Here is a 21,169-nt window from a genome sequence, read left to right on the forward strand (position 1 = left end):
TTAGATGAGACTTATCTGATTTGTCATATTCTGCTGTTTTATTCTCTTCCTATCCCTCCTTGGTATTGAATACTTTGATGATTTCTGTGTCTCTGACACTCACTTATTTAAGAATGCATTGATTCATTCCACTCTGCTATCTCTTCTTCCCATCACTCACTCTGACAGAGTAAATTCTCATCATACTTGAATTTTCCTAAATGCGTAAACTGTATTGTGTCTTCTCCCTGATGATTTATGTGTCCTTTGACACTTGATTGCTTAAGTTAGATTGATTGTATAGGTTAATAAAGCTGACACTCCAGAATTGTGGAACGCGCCTCTTCCACTCTCTTTTTAATTCCAGAGCATACGCACTCAAAAATGTATCTGGTTCCTCATTCTAAACGCTCCTCCAACAGATTTTAACCTTACTATGATGATTTGATGCTGGGACATCGACAAGAAGAACTATTGCACAAGGAGGAACTGCAACTGTATTATCCACAGACTTGTGGTGGCCCGTGGCTTTTCGTGCTCCAGGAAGGGGACTATCACTTGGTGGATTTTGCCTGGAAGTCGCTAGCCTGCAGCTAATTGCCAACTGCTGTGGCCCAGGTCCCTAAGCACTCTACAAGGGCAGGCTGGCTGGCCTCCTGTCCACGAAATCCCAGGGACAGAAAAGATCTCCTCATTTCCATGAGATCGTAAGGACCACGCAAGGTGTGGCAGAAACAGGTGGGCGTGATAGTCAGTTGGGGCAAGGACCTTCCTGACGTACGCCATATTTAAACGGTGCAGAGGAGTGTGCTCGTAAAGATCAGCAGCTCACCTGGGGTGCCAGAATGTGGGGAGTTCAAAGAGCATGGGGAAAGTTTGCACAGTGCTTGCAACCGGGAACCTGTGCTGGCTTGCACTCCGTAGCGTGTGATGCCTGAAGGGTGTTGGGGACGTTTGTCGAATCCACGGGACCTGAGCTGGAAGCCTAGACTATCTCTGGCCTTCAGATCAGGAGGACAACAGTGCCTGACATCGCTGCCTCTGTCTATGCCCACTGACTCCCTGTCCCTGGGCCCATGCCAGAAGGTACTCTGTTGTGGAGACTATCGTGACTGGACCCGAGGGCTTTTGTTGTGCCTTATGGGCACCTACAGTTGGCTGCCTGAAGCAACTGCAGCTCACACCTCCGCCGAAGGGGAAAGATTTCTCCAGATGGGAGGCACACCAGCTTGTGGTGCCAAAGTCTTTTGCCTATGGGGAGATAATGATCCCACACTCGTGAAGGTGCCACTGGATGCCTGAAGGACTTATCTGGACTGACGAAACATAGGTAACCGTTTCCTTCGGCATTAGGTGGTCCCAATATTCTAATCAAAGTGTCGCCAGCAGCGCAACATGTATCGTTGGCTGGAGCAGTTTGAGTGACTGAGGGTTGGGTCACGAGGCGTAGTCGAAACTTGTGATTTCTTGACCATTGCAACTGTATGGGGTATGCGAAATTGGGAATGTCGTATTTTATGAATACCTATGAATAGTGCACCTTCGTTCCTGCCATTCTGCTGCTAATGGGAGAGTTCTACAATTGGATACAACTGTAAAGCGTATATATCCAATTTGTATGTTGTGTTGATTTCAATGTGTGTGTTATACAAAGACTAGTGTTTTATACATACGGTGTGGAGTCTTTTTGTAGGGTACGCAGTGTGTTGAGAGGGTGGACTTGTGCCAATGCTTTACACTTTAACCCTGAGGATAGGCCTGACTGCTCTCTGCCAGGCTACCCAAGGTTAAGTACAAGTTACTGGACATGTGTATCGTACTCATCCTATCTAGGACGTGGATTCTGTCTGGCTTCGATGCATCCCAGCCAACCAGCCAGAAATGGATACATCTATATAGTTATATATTGAACGATGGTGGTGCTCGTGTTTCAGCGCTATTCCGCATGCCGATTTTAAATTCACCACAAAACAGCTTTGTCGGATAAAGAATGTCATGGAACTCCAATGTAGTCGCTATCAATCCATTATTCACTCCATAGCACCAAGGAGCGGCATCAACGCGTTTCGGTGCCCTCCGACACCTTGGCCACGATATATATATATATTTATATAAATATACACACACATACAAATGGATCACCTTCACACAGCTTATGCAGGCCAGATAGCAAGATGCATATTCAACAAGTTCCTCAAGAAGGATAAACATTAACCCATCTGACCAAGCATACCACAGACCTGTATCAAAAGATACATTCTTAAAAAGTATTTGAAAAGCAGTTTTTACTCAACTCAAACTTTACAGAACATAATGTCTTACTGTCAGACTAACACCATTTTAAGACCAGCAGAAGAACAGAGTTAGCCATCATATCTATTTGAATGATCTAAAACTCACGTAGGAAAGGAACGGAGTGGCTTGCCTATAGCTACTGAATTGTTCAGCTGCATTTGAAACTGTCCTCCAACTTACACTTCTACAAAGGCTCCATAATATCTAAATTTAATACAATGCTTTTAAATGAATTGCATCTTACCTCAGAGACAGACAAAGTGTAGTTTAGCTACCAACTTTCTCAACAGCTCCATGCACACAAAACTGTGGTATCCCTCAGGAATTCCTAATTTCCTCTCTACTATTCAACACCTACCTAAACATTACTAACTCTGATTAAATCATTAAACCTCATCCGTTACAACTATGTAGATGATACCCAAACTATTTTTTTAATGGATTTGTCCGTAAATGTAAATGTAAATGTAGGGGACACTTATATAGCGCATCTATCACTCCATGGAGTATCTTGGCGCTCAACCAGATGAAAACGGTTTAGGGAGAGATTACCCAGTGGGGGCGCTTATACCAGTGCAATGCAGGCTGCGTCTGTGAGAGAAAACACCCAGGTAAGACCCCCACAATTCAAAACTTGGTGATTGCTTTTGTGCCTTAACCACAGGGATTATGAATAACCACATGAATCTCGATACTACAAACATAGAGATCGGGACCTGTGGACAATGGCAAAAATAGCAGCCTACCGCCATATGGCCTGAGGAACTTGCGGTCCTTCCAACATCAGGAGAAGTGGGAAACCTAGAGGGGACCAAGAATGCAGACCTATTCTTGATATCACCTGTGAAAAACGTCACAAAGTGTGACTTCTACACAATGAAAATACTACGTCACATCTTCCCATACCTTAGATACCAACATTGGAAGCCATCCTGGCACGTAAACTCCAATCTTGACTACACCAACAGCCTATACCTTGGTACACCTGCATTCATCATAGGTAAAATACAACTCCTGCAAAGTTCTGGTGCAAGACGTCTATGCTGCCTTCACTTATGAGAACAAATTACTCTAGTTTTGCAATAACTTCACTGTCTACCTATAGCTAGAAGGGCAATATTAAAGTCACTTGCTGTAGTCCATAGAGCCTCGCCAAGGAAAAGAACCATGATAACTACAAAACTCAAGCAATACAAACAAAACGGGACACTGCACTGCAGACTTGCGCCACTTATCATACCGTCTTACCATAAGAAATTTGTAGGAGGCACTGCTTTCTCAGTCAAGCTGCCAAGCTCTGTAACTCGCTACCAGCCAGCATTTGAAGCATCAAGTAACATATAATCTTTGGAAAACAGGTGGAAACATGGCTATTTCCAAGTTAACAGCACCAGCCCACAATCCCACCATACAAACCCAGAAAGACAGTCGCTCCTTCAAGCTCAATTTTCAGCTCACAACAGATAGATTGGAAGACGCATAACCAGCAAACCATTTTGTTATGCAGGTAAGCTGTAAAGGGCCCACCTATTGAATGCCAGGTTATTATATAGTTTTTTAATTTCCTATATCATTTTACGCCCACACCAAAACCAATACTATAACACTCTGCGGTCGGCAGCTAACTCTAAATACATCATTACATTCACATAAAACATACCTGCTACAGCAATCCATCACCAGTACTGTACAAACAATAAACCAGCTATCACCAAAATAAACAGGCATGGAATAACTCAAGAGATCTGTAGCACACTGCTGGTCAATCGGAGGACTTTAATCGAGTCCACGACTCCAGGTCCCAAATATCTATACACTATGAACGCTTCCTTATATATCACAAAGACAATCAGATATGAATGATAGTAACAATGCCTGTGCCAGCAGGTCTGTCCACTTCTCTCTGCCTCCATCCTAACCAGCACACAGCTATAAAGAACACCTCAGACTGGACAATCCAGTGCAGTTACCAGCTGAGCAGACTACACCCATAAGAAATACAATAAAGGGACCTGCAGAGCTGTTCCAACGCTGCCAGCACACTGAAAACCATAAACTGCACGTCTGTCTCTCAGACCTCATCATGCCGCGACCTATAACATGATAACCACCCCACAGGGGTCACCACGCACGACGTGGGAAACTCTTCCCACACTAACCACACGCACTACATGGCAAAGCTTGCTGCCCATGTAGGTAAGCGTTTTGGTGCCCCACTCGGTGTCGTAAGCGCTATATACAATATAAAGTCCACATTTGTAAAGCGCACAATCACCCGTAAGGGTCTCTAGGCGCTGGGGGGCCGTCGGGAAGATTAAGCGAGCTATTGCCCAGTATGAAGTTACAGGGTGCAAGTGCGTCACAGACTGAGGGGGCCTGTAGAAACTCATCAGCATGTCACTGAGTGCTGCTCTTCTGCTGAGGAGGCAGTCAGTTGGTGCTCAGTACATTAGAATCATTCTCTTCGGTTGCCATGACCTGGGGCCGGCTGTCCTGTTGCTGTGGTTTTGATTGTCCGTCTCAGACTGGCGACAAAAACACATCATAAGGGGGCCACATTCACACACCACGATTCAAGTATAAATTACACCGTTTTTGGCGCACTTTCGGAACAATTTATAGCGAGTGGCGCATTGAGGCATGGCGTGCATGGGCGCGCGACACATACTTGCTTACGTGGCAGTTTACCTGAAACCGTTTACAAGATTAATGCACCAACCACCAAAAAATAAGTCTCCCTTGGTCTCAGAATCAGCCTAAAATGACTAAAAAAAACACAACCTAAAATAGCCTCTGGAGCCGAACATTCTGGCATCACTGTATCATCAGAAAGACCGGTCCAAGCTCGCTACCTATCAGAATAGAAACTGTCTTTGTTTTACCGGAAGATCGGACATGATCTTATCTCGTGTAAAACAAATAAGACTCTGTGAACCCTGTGGAACCACAGACCGGCTGCATTCTCGAGCACAGGTGACTTTCTCCTCCCCGGCAGTATTAGTCACAGAATACTTTAATGTCACTCAGCAGTTCTTCAGGACGAGCACAGGTCAGGAGCAGTGCAGGCTGGTGGCATGAAATGGCTGGAACAAAAACACTCTGTATTAGTCGAGTGTGCGTGGGTGCTGACTGGGGCTGGCTTCAGTACAGGTGAGTGAGTGCTGACTGGGGCTGGCTTCAGTACAGGTGAGGGAGTGCTGACTGGGGCTGGCTTCAGTACAGGTGAGGGAGTGCTGACTGGGGCTGGCTTCAGTACAGGTGAGGGAGTGAGTGCTGACTGGGGCTGGCTTCAGTACAGGTGAGGGAGTGAGTGGTGACTGAGGCTGGCTTCAGTACAGGTGAGTGAGTGCTGACTGGGGCTGGCTTCAGTACAGGTGAGGGAGTGCTGACTGGGGCTGGCTTCAGTACAGGTGAGGGAGTGCTGACTGGGGCTGGCTTCAGTACAGGTGAGGGAGTGCTGACTGGGGCTGGCTTCAGTACAGGTGACGGAGTGAGTGGTGACTGAGGCTGGCTTCAGTACAGGTGAGTGAGTGCTGACTGGGGCTGGCTTCAGTACAGGTGACGGAGTGCTGACTGGGGCTGGCTTCAGTACGGGTGAGTGAGCGCTGACTGGGGCTGGCTTCAGTACAGGTGAGGGAGTGCTGACTGGGGCTGGCTTCAGTACAGGTGAGTGAGTGCTGACTGGGGCTGGCTTCAGTACAGGTGAGGGAGTGCTGACTGGGGCTGGCTTCAGTACAGGTGAGGGAGTGCTGACTGGGGCTGGCTTCAGTACAGGTGAGGGAGTGCTGACTGGGGCTGGCTTCAGTACAGGTGAGGGAGTGAGTGGTGACTGAGGCTGGCTTCAGTACAGGTGAGTGAGTGCTGACTGGGGCTGGCTTCAGTACAGGTGAGGGAGTGCTGACTGGGGCTGGCTTCAGTACAGGTGAGGGAGTGCTGACTGGGGCTGGCTTCAGTACAGGTGAGGGAGTGCTGACTGGGGCTGGCTTCAGTACAGGTGACGGAGTGAGTGGGGACTGAGGCTGGCTTCAGTACAGGTGAGGGAGTGCTGACTGGGGCTGGCTTCAGTACAGGTGACGGAGTGCTGACTGGGGCTGGCTTCAGTACAGGTGAGGGAGTGCTGACTGGGGCTGGCTTCAGTACAGGTGAGGCAGTGCTTACTGGGGCTGACTTCAGTACAGGTGAGGGAGTGCTGACTGGGGCTGGCTTCAGTACACGTGACGGAGTGCTGACTGGGGCTGGCTTCGGTACAGGTGAGGGAGTGAGTGGTGACCGAGTCTGGCTTCAGTACAGGTGAGGGAGTGCTGACTGGGGCTGGCTTCAGTACAGGTGAGGGAGTGCTGACTGGGGCTGGCTTCAGTACAGGTGAGGGAGTGCTGACTGGGGCTGGCTTCAGTACAGGTGAGGGAGTGAGTGGTGACTGAGGCTGGCTTCAGTACAGGTGAGTGAGTGCCGACTGGGGCTGGCTTCAGTACAGGTGAGGGAGTGCTGACTGGGGCTGGCTTCAGTACAGGTGAGGGAGGGCTGACTGGGGCTGGCTTCAGTACAGGTGAGGGAGTGCTGACTGGGGCTGGCTTCAGTACAGGTGAGGGAGTGCTGACTGGGGGCTGGCTTCAGTACAGGTGAGTGAGTCCTGACGGGGGCTGGCTTCAGTACAGGTGAGTGAGTGAGTGGTGACTGAGACTGGCTTCAGTACAGGTGAGTGAGTGCTGAGTAGAGCTGGCTTCAGTACAGGTGAGGGAGTGCTGACTGGGGGCTGGCTTCAGTACAGGTGAGGGAGTGCTGACTGGGGCTGGCTTCTGTACAGGTGAGTGAGTCCTGACTGGGGCTGGCTTCAGTACAGGTGAGTGAGTGAGTAGTGACTAAGACTGGCTTCAGTACAGGTGAGTGAGTGCTGAGTAGAGCTGGCTTCAGTACAGGTGAGGGAGGGAGTGAGTGAGTGCTGACTGGGGCTGGCTTCAGTACAGGTGATTGAGTGCTGACTGGGGCTGGCTTCTGTACAGGTGAGTGAGTCCGGACTGGGGCTGGCTTCAGTACAGGTGAGTGAGTGAGTGGTGACTAAGACTGGCTTCAGTACAGGTGAGTGTGTGCTGAGTAGAGCTGGCTTCAGTACAGGTGAGGGAGGGAGTGAGTGAGTGCTGACTGGGGCTGGCTTCAGGAATTGTTGACTGATTGAGGCCACGGTCAAGTACGTACATAAGTCCAGCTTTCGATGCATATATTGTCCTGCAAAACAACAATACATTGTTTGATTTCACCATCGATTTTTAATGCTTAGGAAAATGTTCCACACATTTTGGACTTTTCAGTTCTCAGTAGATCTCTTCCATTTCTGCCAACATTTGCAGGTTGAGCAGACACCTGCATATATGCAGCAAAGCAAGAATGTATGATAGGGAACAAGAAAGCAGGGGTATCGCGACAGACATAGGCTCAGGCGAGCAACACCGCTGAGCACTGACTGAGGTACTAATTTAGTTTCATGACCATTTAGATGAATTGCATTGTGGGTTGAGCACTGTAGGTCAATAATGGGTCTTCACATAGAAGCCTCAAAGCACACGTTACTAATTCATCTGGTGAGGATTCTCTTCAATCAGTGACATCCCGCTAAATCAGCATGAGCAAGTGTGTTTTTTTAGATCTACTCTACTTTGAACTATGAATCCTGGGTCTGGCTGCAAGACAGAAGCCGAACCCTAATCATAACAGAAATCAGAGTTAAGGAGTTGGGGCAATGGAGTGGGAAAAAAAATCAAGGTAGTTCCCAGAGGGAAAGAGGAATGATGAAAATAACAACTAAAATGTACGTGATAGGCAAATTTGTTACAGCATGAAAGAAGTGAGGGAAGAAGATTGTAAAGAAGGAAATAAAAAAGGAAAAAGAGCACAAAGGAAAGCAGGTTGTAATGAATTAAAAAAAGGGAAAGGAATCTAGAAATGAGAAAAGTAAGAAGGAAGTCAATTTTCTCTGTGGAAACACTTCCAGTGAACCTTCATATGAAACGGTTGGGAATGCACGCTTCACTCGCTCACTTCATGAAAGCCCTATAGTTCATAGTGCTGGTATTTTTTGGGGGGCTACTACCTTACGCAAACAAGGGGCATGGGTCAACCTGTGGGAGGTGGCAAAGAGGCTGCCATCAAAGCACAAAATGGATGACCATGTATGTGGGCAAAGGGAAAGACCTGTTAACACCGGTGCACACCTGGGAATGCTGAGCAGAAATGTCCTAAGTGGCAGTCACCAAACAGGTCTACGAGTTTGCTTTCTAAAGATACATGAATTAGAGAGCACTTAGAGTATCTTCGCAGCCGCAAGTAATACAAAAGAAAAAATTCATAAATAAAAAATGTTCACATGAATAAATAAGCAGAGGGGCTTTAGCTCAGCCCTATTATCGATTGGTCTGTTATTACCAATCTGTTTCCACAGACCACAGCATACAGTGTGGGCAGTGGGTCCGCCATTTAAGCCGCTGACTGTCCTGCGCTGTGAATGACCGTACTTAGCCTGATCATGTGTGCTCATTTGCCTAAACAGAAGTGCACTTCAGGACCAAGGCTAGAGGGTCGAATGTACTCGGCCAATGCTTTTTATTACATTCCTTACCCCTTTGTAAGTTTTAATCACCCATATGTGTTTACGCTATATTCTTCAGGTTGAAGTAATTTAAAGCCAAATGTACCTTTTCTTTTCACCAATAACAATCATATTTTCTGGTTGGGTGAATTAAAACTATACCTGTACTAAGTTCACTCTATTCTAGAGAGAATCTGTGACAATAAGGGGCCAAACTTCCGTGATGAGAAAGCCCTGGCTTTAATTAGCCGAAAACACTGTCATCCAATTAGTCGCTTGAGACAAACACAAGTAAAATTCTTTGTTTAGAGTTATAGGGCAATCAGTCCCTGGTTCATAAGAAACATTACCTATGAATGGTGGCATTCACTGACAGCCTGTTGCAGAGATTGCAACCGGATGGTGGAATGTTCTTGTTTCTTATGCCAGGGCTTTCTCAACAGGGAAGTCCTGAGTAAGACCTGCAGTGACGTTCATTCAATTACGTGTATCTTTTGGGTCGAAACGTTGACGCTTCATTGATCTGCTCAAGTCCTTAGTCTCTTCGCCCTTCTACTAAGAAGAAGGCATTCCAAAGGGTGTTTACAGAACGTTATGTTTTCAAAAAGGGAATGACCTACACGAATATAGATTGTATATACGTGCATTTAATTTGTATGTTTTGGTTATTTTTCTATAGCATGCATGGACCCTATGTCACAAGGCTCACTAAAGTCATGTTATTTACGTTGTCTGTTTTGCCATTTGTGTATGTGACAGCCATATACAAAATTTACTATTATAAATAAAATACATGAAAAACTGAATTATCGTGTGCGGTGTGTTTTGACTTTCATCCCGGTCTAAAACATTTACTAGGCATTTATTTACATTATTGTCACATTCAGGAAAGATACTGGTAATCTATTTAAAAATTGTGTTTACTAAGCATTGTTTCACCCAACAGAACTCATTGTAGATTATATTGCTTACACCCAGGTTCTGAGGGATACAGGGTTTACCACATTATCTTTAATGCAGTACAGGTAGAGATACAGAACAGATAATAGGTTTTGGCAACAATACAGGTGGGTGTAGGGGAGTGTCAGTTGCTAACACTTCATCATACAGCTCGGTGAATGAAAGCAGCAATTTTTACCAACTATTCTGTGAAGGTGGGTGAACAGAAGTGCAGATCGCACTGCATGTGGCTACATGAAAGTGCTAATGTCAACAAGCCACATTACAGGTGGTGGTGGTGGGTGGGTGGACGAACAGTAAAGTGGGTGCATGCGAGCGCGGATGGGTGCAGTCAACAATCTATTGCATGTATGGAAGTCAGAATGGGCACAAGTGGCCTTGCAGGTGAACGCATGCAAGTGCTGGTGGGTGAAAGCTACAGTACAAGTAGTTGTACAGTGACATTGCAGCAACTCTGCACGAGGGACAATATAGAGCCAAGAGCAGCAATAACAAAAGATAAAGAATGCCTGCTACACCCCAAAATGAACAATTTCTACCAGGGCCAGCCACAGCACAGGGAACAAAACCACTGTACTACGCCCAGAGGCATGATCGCACAGAATGCACCACCCGCACTACAGAACAGGAAAAGATGCAGATGCCCCGGATAGTTTAAAATATTTGCTTTTCAAATGTCCTAGCAAAAATAAATGCAACAACCCTACCGTGGGAATCTGCGCTTCAGGGTAGCAATCAATGAATACATTACACCTACGAGTTACATAACCGTCTCTCCCCTCCCCCCCCACCCCACCCCACAATACCGTTTCTCCCTCCCGCCACCTGTGCTCACAAGCCAGGCAAGATCTCTTATTTCCTATCTAATTCTTTGGTTGAACAGCTTAAAAGCTGAAATACGGTTTTAAAGTATGTACTTAGAACGTGCAAATGTAAATGTAAATGTACAGGAATTTATATAGCGCAAATCACCAAGCGGTTTCTAAGCGCTTGCTTAGGGAACCCGTCCTGGTATTCCCCTGTGAGATAACCCAGGCAGGGTATCCACAAGGTGAAAGCCAGGCATCCCGCCGCGAGGGGCCGTTGTGGAGATTAAGCAAGCTATTGCCCAGAGTCGCAGAGTGTGAACCCGTGAATCGAGTAGGCACCGGAGCGAGAATTGTCGATCCATGGACATTTTAGGACTCAAGACCCCGCCGAGCCGGGAATTGAACCCTGGTCCCGGGCTGACCTCTGCTTCCAGGTCTGCCTCCTCTAACCAGTGAGCCACACTTCTCCACAAAATGATCCAACAGCTAGCCAATCAGCTCGCTAAGGAGGAGGTCATTAACTGGCAACAAAAGTAGAACTCTCACAAACCTGAATCATGTGATGTAAAAATGCCAAAACGGCCAATCGGAATATGACTTATTTTGCTTTGTTTTCCTATAGGTTACTCCTTATGATGTCACAAAAAGCTAACTGTGATACAATGGTGGTGAGCAGGAGCATTACACAAAAGTATAACATATATTTTAGCTTTTTAGTTTAAGACTTTCCACTTTTCCAACTTCCAGGGAGCATCTTGTTTTTAGCTAGCAATGCATACGCTGGTGGGAGACAAACAACTGGGGATAACGTCTTGAAGAACATTAAAAATGCATTCTTTGTATATCCCCAATGGGGACTCGTTCCAACGTCCATTTTCAATTACTGCAAGGTCTGAGAGGGAGAGACTCGGCCCACTTAAAGCCCTGTGGAATGTAAGAATCTCTAAACGTTCAGTGACAAATTAGCATCAAAAGTAGATATTTCAGTCAAAGAGAGTCATCAAAGCACGTTCACGGCTCGCCGGTGTGACGCAGCTGTGAAAATAATGATAAAACTGGGCAGGGGGGGGGACAGTACTGCTACCTGCTTCTCTGGTCCCAGTGGTAATTCCCCATTCTAAGTCCTCTAGACAGTGATGCAGCTGTGTCTCTGTTCATTCATCCAGTACACTCCAAACTAAAACACATAGATAAAAGACATTATCATTTACAATGCCAATAGCTCTAACCTGGACAAATGCAAGACCTATTGAATTGAAAATGCTTGTTTCAATGGGCACAAATCACAAAGATGTGTTTGCTTGCGTAAGTGTGACTGACTTCTAAAATCCACGAAGGAGTAAGTCAGGCTCAGAAAGTTGTGTGTGTATGAACAGAACCAAAGCACGTCAGGCGGTGCGCCCTTGATTAATTGCCGGTTTCACACATGTGGTTTCCATAATTATACCATTTATTATGATTACAAAACAGGTGCTCACTCACCGGAAAAATGTTCGCAGAGGAATAGCTAATCGTCTCTTGAAAGATCCTATAATTTAAGTCCACAGGACGGAATCTGCGTTGCGATATGGCGAGGGGACGGATTGAGTGGCAATAGACGCGCAACCCCTTCCCAGCAAAGATGCGCGCAAATGCCTGCACAACCATCCAGTCACAATTATAAAATCAACACACACTCACCAACACAACATCACCATGATCACATTCAGCATGATGAGATGTGTAATCTTAGTTCCCAGCTGACTGACAAATAATATCTCCTGGATCCAGTCGTGGCACATGGGTTTTGGCCCTTCGGAGAAAATATGGGAAAATCTCCAAATTAACTAAAGATACCACCTGAAACCAATCGACACCATCAGACACTCATTGGCTGACTAGTCTTCAGATGCTACAGACACCAATGCGAATTTGCCTCATGAAACTTAAGAAGCGTTCCTTAATATAATTTGCCCTCAACCACCTCCATGTACAGAAGCCGGTAATAGGTGAAGAAGAATTCCTATCAGGATAAGTGTAAAACTGAAGGTACTTCTCTTAGAAGCCAGAGCGATGGTCATGGGAGACCTGGCAGTACGGGCTGGACTGTTCCCATGAGGAGCAGGGTCAAAACCGATTTGCATGTGGCTAGGTGCAAACTGGAAGGGTGTGGCATGCAAAAGAATGATGGTTTTAGTCTCAGACCAGAATATGGGTGAATGTTTGACACTGTGAAGCATTCTGTTCATCAGCTTTGTTTTGATAGATATATATATATATATATATATATATATTCACTGAAAAAACCATAGGTTATAGACCATATATAGTTAGGAATTAGCATTTACAAAACCTTGAAAATTCACTGAAAAAACCATAGGTTATAGACCATATATAGTTAGGAATTCGCATTTACAAAACCTTATTTTACTCACACAAAACCATTGAAATTCCATATATAGTTAGTTGCACTAACTATATATCGCGCACCCGCAATCCACTGCTGATGATGTCACATATTACATCATTCATGACATGGTCAGTGACATCACTGATGACATCACTGATGACATCTCAAATGACATCACTGATGACATCTCAAATGACATCACTGATGACATCACTGATGACATCTCATTTGACATTACTGATCACATCACTGATGATATCATTCATGTGATAATACGATGAACCTCTTCAGACTCTAATATAACCTTAGATACAATCAGTGTAAACAGACACTCACAGACTGTCACTCATCCATGGAGTTACTCACACACCTAGTCAGTCATGCAAAGAATCAATCACACCTCCATTTCCTCAACTATACAGTTATACAAACTTTACTTATTCAAACATATACTAACACATATTTACTCTCTTATACAATCCCTGATACAAGTTCACAATGATCCATACAGCCACTCACACATTCACTGGCTCTTATGCACAGTTATTTATATATGTCAACTCTCACATGTACTGTGTTTTACATATGTACTTACTTTGACATATAGCACTGAGATATCCATTCACTCACCAATACACTCATGCACACAGTCAACCGCCCATACAGCTGTTTCCACATGCACTTTTGAAACCATACATCTAGTGAATCAACTGCTCACACATCTATGCACAGTCATACACCTCCCAGCCACCCACACACACACTCAGTCTCCCATACAAATACTTGGGCAACCAATCAATAACCCATATAGTTACTCATATAGCTACTTATCAACACATGCAACAGTTTACAGAACAACAGACATAATGATGCACAAATTAAGACAGTTTAGTCACTAACCCATGCACTCAGTGAGACACATTTAATCACTCACTCATACAGTCAGTCATGCACCTACTAAATCCTTCATCCAGACACTTATACATCCACTCATTCTTCAATATGTAAGACATATTTTAACTTTACAGAAACATACAGTCACTGGATGTTGTCATTAGTGATGTCATCAGTGATGTCATTTGAGATGTCACTGACCATGTCATGAATGATGTAATATGTGACATCAGCAGTGGATTGCGGGTGCGCGATATATAGTTAGTGCAACTAACTATATATGGAATTTCAATGGTTTTGTGTGAGTAAAATAAGGTTTTGTAAATGCGAATTCCTAACTATATATGGTCTATAACCTATGGTTTTTTCAGTGAATTTTCAAGGTTTTGTAAATGCTAATTCCTAACTATATATGGTCTATAACCTATGGTTTTTTCAGTGAATTTTCAAGGTTTTGTAAATGCTAATTCCTAACTATATATGGTCTATAACCTATGTTTTTTTTAGTGAATATATATATATACATACATATATAAACATATATCATCTGTATATCTATATAAATACAAACATAAATGCATGCATACATATACTTATATGCATACAGATGCATGTTATTTACATGAAAGTTGAAAAAACACTAATAAAAGCAAAGCTAAAAAGCCACCTCATTACAAACAGAATGGCTTTAACTTAAACGAGGGCGAGATCTATTGCATTTTCAATGCTTGTTTACTTTGGTTCCATCAAGAAGGCATTCAGATGTGTCACACATTTGCCATAAATTCAGAATGTTAGCACTCTAGTTGCACATTAGATCACTGTAGTAAAGCTACTGCTCACCAGGGAGGTCTGCTGCTGGTATTCAAAGTGCATGTTTCAGTCTGCATGTCAGAATTTTTTTAATGAAATTGAAGAGGGTTTGAGAAGTCACTCAAAATGTGCCCTAATTTTTCTTTCTGCAGCACTAATCATAATTCATATGGCAAAATATACCCCCTCATTTTGTTCCTTTTTAAATTAAATGTTTTAAGAGTTACCACTTTATTCCAATCAAGATGGCTTCAGGTGTGCCATACCTTTGTAATAAGTAGGACTGTTAGCGCTCTAGTTGTTCTTTAGAACACTCTGGGACATTCTGTCATTGGGCTATACTTGGGCTACATCTGGGTGATATTTGGGCTACATTTGGGCTCTTTTGTCTCTGGTGGCCATTTTGGGAGACTGCATGTCAGAATTTTTTAATGAAATAGAAGAGGATTTGAAAAGTCACTCAAAATGTGCCCTAATTTTTCTTTCTGCAGCACTAATAATACCTTCTATTGCATAATATACCCCCTCATTTTGTTCCTTTTTAAATTAAATGTTTTAAGAGTTACCACTTTATTCCCATCACGATGGCTCCAGGTGTGCTATACCTTTGTAATAAGTAGGACTGTTAGCGCTCTAGTTGTTCTTTAGAACACTCTGGGACATTCTGTCATTGGGCTATACTTGGGCTACATCTGGGTGATATTTGGGCTACATTTGGGCTCTTTTGTCTCTGGTGGCCATTTTGGGAGACTGCATGTCAGAATGTTTTAATGAAATAGAAAAGGATTTGAGAAGTCACTCAAAATGTGCCCTAATTTGTCATTCTGCAGCACTAATCATACTTTCTATGGCAAAATATACCCCCTCATGTTGTTTCTTTTTAAATTAAATGTTTTAAGAGTTACCACTTTATTCCAATCAAGATGGCTTCAGGTGTGCCATACCTTTGTAATAAGTAGGACTGTTAGCGCTCTAGTTGTTCTTTAGAACACTCTAGGAGGCTGCAGTAGAACACAAAGGAATGAAAAATTTCCTAGCTTACGTAACGGAAAGTTTCGATTCTATTAAGGACTAGGAGGCGAGGATTATGCAGTCCTTTCTTCTCTTTATTAAAATCAGCAATTCAAAGAAAAAACCAATCAACACAAACTTCTTAAACCACAACTCCCATGAGCACATGGGGCATAGTGTCCATAGTAACTGTCATCCAATCATGGAGCCGTCCGCCGTAATATTAGCCATGACGTCCCATCCTCTTCCTCTTCTTCTCTGTGAGGAAGAACTCCAGGAAAAAACCTTCAATCCTTCTGGTCGTGTCCTAAATCAAACAAGGACAACGTTATCCAGCTCTTCTTACAAGAGGGAAGGCAAGAAGGCAGTATACAGTCTATACAATAATCGGTATAACATGAGCTTCAGCACAGTCCAAGAGGAAAAACATGTATACAAGCAATGACCTGGCACAGTTCAATTCAGTGCATCCACAACACATTGTAGAATCGTAAACTCAATACTTACTGAAATACGTAGGTATATGGGTGGGGAGAGACCACCAGTCTCGGGAGGGATAATCCTCGCCTCCTAGTCCTTAATAGAATCGAAACTTTCCGTTACGTAAGCTAGGAAATTTTTCATTCTATGTCAGGACGGAGGCGAGGATTATGCAGTTTCAAAGCATATCCACCACCAGTTCTGCCGCGCCATAGATAGGCTTGAAGTAAAACTTTTTAAACGTGGACTCCGAGGACCAATCAGCTGCTGCCATGATGTCCTCTAACCTACCGCCCAGCTGAATGGCCTTAGAAGCCATTGCTCCTCTCGTGGAATGAGCACCGAATCTAGTCACATCTATCCCCGCTTCGGTCATGATCCAACGGACCCACCTAGCGATGGACGGAGCCGAAACCGCCTTAAAGGGCTTCAGCAGTGCAATGAGAAGCTGTCGCTCCCCAGGAGGACGACACTCCTCTGTCATATCCTCGTAGGCCTTGAGGCAACGCACCACACACAACTTTGGTTGATCCGGGAATGCCGGGTACGACACCGATCTAATATTGGTCTTGGTCCGTCTAGCGACCGTGAAAGTCACTCCCTCCGGAGTGAACGTACGTGCCGTGACGTCCAAAGCTCTGACATCTGAGACACGCTTGCACGACACTAGACAAAGCAAAATAGCAAGCTTAGCAGACAACTCCTTCCTACTCAGATACTGGTTATCACGCCATGAGCAGAGGAACCGGAGAATGATGTTGACGTCCCAGAGGTTGCAATACCTGGGTTCTGGGGGTTTGGATAGCCTGACACCTTTCATGAGCTTGCAAACCCAAGGGTGTTCCCCCGCCGGTTTACCGTCGATGAGGGAATGTCCCGCTGAAATGGCGGATCTGAAAGAGTTGACTGAGCGATATGCTAAACCCGATTGGGCCAGTTCGGCCAGAAAGTTCAAGATGAGGGTAACGTCGGCCCCCACGGGATCGGCGTGTCTTCCCAGACACCAACGACGCCATCGCTGCCAAGCCGATCGGTACCTCTTGACGGTACCTGGGGCCCAGGCGCTGCAAATGAGCTCCTTAGCGCCCGCCGAAAGGCGTCCGTCCTGCCAGCGTCCCCTGAAATCCTCCACGCCATGAGGTGTAAGGTTTCCTGCAGCACCATCGGATGCCCCTCTCCCAGGGGCCCCGACAGAAGCGACGGGAACAAGGGCAGCCGAATCGGACGATCCCACGAGAGCTCGAGCAGAGGGGGAAACCAGGCCTGAGCCCGCCAGAAGGGGGTCACTAGGACCAGCGAAGCCCGCTGACGGCGAGCTTGCGCCGCTACTCGCGGAATCATGAGAAACGGAGGGAAGGCATAAGCCTGTTCCAGCGACCAATCTTGTAAGAATGCATCGACCGCCAGCGCTTCCGGGTCCGGTCTCCAACTCACAAACCTCGGAAGTTGACGGTTGAGCCGGGAAGCAAACAGATCCACTGAGAACGGTCCCCAAACATCCGTCAAAGCCTGGAAGACCGCAGGGTGCAGCCGCCAGTCGCTGAAATCCAGGAAGTTCCTGGATTGCCAGTCCGCGATCGAGTTCTGCGCGCCCGGGAGGTACTCCGCCGACACCGAAATTCGCCTCTCCAGGCAATAGTGCCAGAAGTCCTTTGCCAAGTTCGCCAGTGCCTTGGACCGAGGCCCGCCCAGGCGATTGATGTATTGCACCGCCGATACGTTGTCCATTCGTAGCAGGATGCAACACGAAACTTGGTTCTGTGTCAAGGACTTCACCGCGAAAGAGCCCGCCAGTAGCTCCAGGCAGTTGATGTGGAGCTGTAGCTCCGTCTCCGACCAACGGCCCCCCATCGTGACATCGCCGCACCGGGCTCCCCAGCCCGCTCTGCTGGCATCTGATTCGATAATCAGATCCGGGCTTGAGCCGAAGATCGCTCTCCCGTTCCACGCACTCATGTGCTCTATCCACCATCGCAACTCCGTCCTCGTCTCCTCCGTAAGGGAGATGATTTCGGAGTAAGTTAGACCTTTCCGAAGGTGTTGCGCCTTCAGACGTTGAAGGGCCCTGTAGTGTAATGGACCCGGAAAGATCGCCTGAATCGAGGATGAGAGAAGACCCACGATTCGCGCCAGCTGACGAAGGGAGATCCTGTCTCTCCGCAGCGTGTGGGAGAGTTCCTTGCGAATCTTGTTCACCTTCTGCTGCGGGAGACTGAGGCAGGCCGCCTCCGAATCTATAAGGAATCCCAGAAAGGTCATCTGTCTCCCCGGAAGGAGCTCCGACTTCTGAGCATTCACTACAAACCCCAGATCCTGGAGCAGGGCAATAGTCATGGTCAAGTTGGAACGAAGACGGTCCTGCGACTGATCCATAATCAGGATGTCGTCGAGGTAGATGATCATCCGAACACCCCTCTCGCGTAGCGTTTCCACCACTGGCCGTAGGAGCTTCGTAAAGCACCATGGGGCCGACGAGAGGCCAAAGGGGAGAGCTTGGAACTCGAAGACCTCCCCGTTCCACAGGAACTGTAAGAAGCGCCTGTGAGGGGGAAAGATCGGTACCGTGAGGTACGCATCCTTCAGGTCCAGACGAACCATCCAATCCCCTTGCAGGAGAATATCGCGTAGGAGATGGATTCCCTCCATCTTGAAATGGCGGTACACCAGCCATTCGTTGAACTCCCGTAAGTTGATCACCGGTCGGAATCCCTTGTCCTTCTTCTGGACTAGGAAAATATTGCTCAAGAACCCCGCAGGGTGAAGGTGTGTTCTGCGAATCGCACCTTTCCTGAGGAGGTCTGAAACCTCGCGTTCGATCAGAAGACTGTCTTCTACCGAAAAAACCAATGGACGAGGGCGAACCCTCTGACGAGGGGTGCCATAAAACTCTATCCGGAAGCCCCTGACCGTCTGTAACACCCAGGGGTCTGATGAGATTTTGCACCAGTTGGGGAGGTGATCCCTTAACCTCCCTCCCAGCACGGATGGGGAAAAAAGGGTAACACTCACCGGATGGACCTCCCGGCGCATTGGCGCCGCCGTGGTAGCCTCTGCCGCGCCCTTTGCCGGCGCCTCGGCTAGGGTAGAAGTTCCCCTGACGGCCGTCGTTCCAGCCGTTATTCCGGCGCTGCTGGTTTTTGTTGTTAGGGCCTTGCTGCTGTTGTTGGCGGCCGGAGGAGCGACCCCGTCCTCTTCCGGCCCCTGCAAAAACCCGACCCGGAAAAATTTTCTTGATGGACGATTGTGCTCTGTCCAGGGCAGAGAAGGTTGTGACAAATTTATTTAACTCCTTAATAAAAGGTTCTCCAAAAAGTTTGCCTTGTGCGATAGGCCCCGCCTCCGAGGTGGCCAGATCTCCAAGTTTAGGATCAATTTTAATGAGGAGAGACCTCCTCCGCTCTGCCGCCAACGCGCAGTTTGCGTTACCTAGAAAGCATAGGGCCCTCTGCGCCCAACCTGCCACGACCTCCGTGGACATCGCCGTCCCTGACTCCTTCGCCCTCTCGGCTAGCTGGATAATCTGTGTCACAGGACCGACGACGTCCAGGAGTTTGTCCTGACAGCTGCGCCAGGAGCGGTCTATGCCCCTCCTAGGGTCCTTCATAAACTGTGCGAAGAACGCGTAGAGCTTGTCGTCGATGTCAGGAGTGGCCGACACTCTGCCTTCCAGCTTCGGGCGTGGGCATTCACCCCGCATGCGGGTTCTAACCTCCTTCTCTAGAGGCTGGCGCACTTTACCCGCCACGTACGCTGCAACTTTGGGATCCGGGGTCCACTCCGAAGATCTTGGGTGGTAGATCTTTGTCGGGTCAAACATATCTGGGATCTTAACATCGCCTTCGCCCGTCCCCGAGGAATGAGGTGCCGGTCGCCAAGGGCGCCCCGAATACCCATCCTCATCGTCCGAGGAGGCATCATCATCATCAGTAACGCCCTCTCCCTCCAAGGGGAAACCATACTCTTGGTCCGAGTCCGGGGCGACCTCGTCGCCATCCTCTCCGGGGTAGAGTCCCTCCCGGCAGGGTAAAGTCCTCAGCGTACGCGCACTTTTACGAAAGGAGTCTCTCAAGCGATCAAACTCCTCCAAGTGCCCCGCGTGACGCTTCGCAGACCGCTTACCCCCACCCTGCGCGCCTTTGGGTTCGCGATCCGCAGGCCCCGCGCCACCGAACACCCCGGGGATACTCTGGGTAAGGGCATCCACTCGCTCCCTCAGAGGTGCCAGTACCGTGTCAAGTGCCTGCGAGAAAACGCGACTCACCTCAGGTGGCAAGAGTGAGGTGCCAGTCACTTCCACCGCCTCCTGAGAAAGGGGGTCAATTTGAGCCGAAGACTGCATGCTAGATGCGAGGGCGTGAGCACAAAACACCTTGTAAATATCCCCAAAGGTAGCCCCCTCGCCAGTGCTCTTTCAGTGCTGCTGACTGAAAATTAAGGGTGCGGTGACCTGAAACCGCCACTAGATGGCGCTGTGCGCAGTGCACAAATCCACCGATACCGGCGTCGGGCGAGGGTTGGTGAGTCAGTGAAAGCTCTGACTCAGCGCGCCGTCGCAGGGAGCAGAGCACCGCGAGCGCAGCCTGATTCCCAGCGGTGGCGCCCCACGGAGCAAGGGAAAGCGGGGCCGCTTGCCACAGAGCCCGCGTTCAACCGGCAGGGACGGCGCAAGCAGGGCCTGACGCGCGTCGAGCTGCCGAGCCTGAAAAAATGCCTAACAAGTGAGAAAAGCGCACCACAAGCAAGCGCTATCGCACAGGCAATTAATATATTAGCAAAAGTCACAACAAACACAATGCGTCAGGAAGGATAAGAAGTTGACTTAACTGACGAGCAGAGAAGAAAGAGGAAGAGGATGGGACGTCATGGCTAATATTACGGCGGACGGCTCCATGATTGGATGACAGTTACTATGGACACTATGCCCCATGTGCTCATGGGAGTTGTGGTTTAAGAAGTTTG

At 47.1% G+C, this 21,169-nt stretch overlaps 1 protein-coding gene and 1 long non-coding RNA gene across 5 annotated transcripts in view; both read right to left on the reverse strand.

The window, feature by feature from the left end:
* Nucleotides 1–21,169, reverse strand: part of NOS1AP (nitric oxide synthase 1 adaptor protein) — a 1,240,081-nt gene that overhangs the window by 1,185,624 nt on the left and 33,288 nt on the right. The gene's annotated exons all lie outside the window — the stretch shown is intronic.
* On the reverse strand, nucleotides 15,805–19,782 carry LOC144775988 (uncharacterized). Its single transcript, XR_013600571.1, has 2 exons — nucleotides 19,220–19,782; nucleotides 15,805–16,037 (listed from the first exon to the last, which is right to left on the reverse strand). It is a non-coding gene; the product is annotated as an uncharacterized LOC144775988 (long non-coding RNA).

The sequence above is a fragment of the Lissotriton helveticus genome, chromosome 1_1, assembly GCF_964261635.1.
Source record: "Lissotriton helveticus chromosome 1_1, aLisHel1.1, whole genome shotgun sequence".
Lineage (NCBI taxonomy): Eukaryota > Metazoa > Chordata > Amphibia > Caudata > Salamandridae > Lissotriton > Lissotriton helveticus.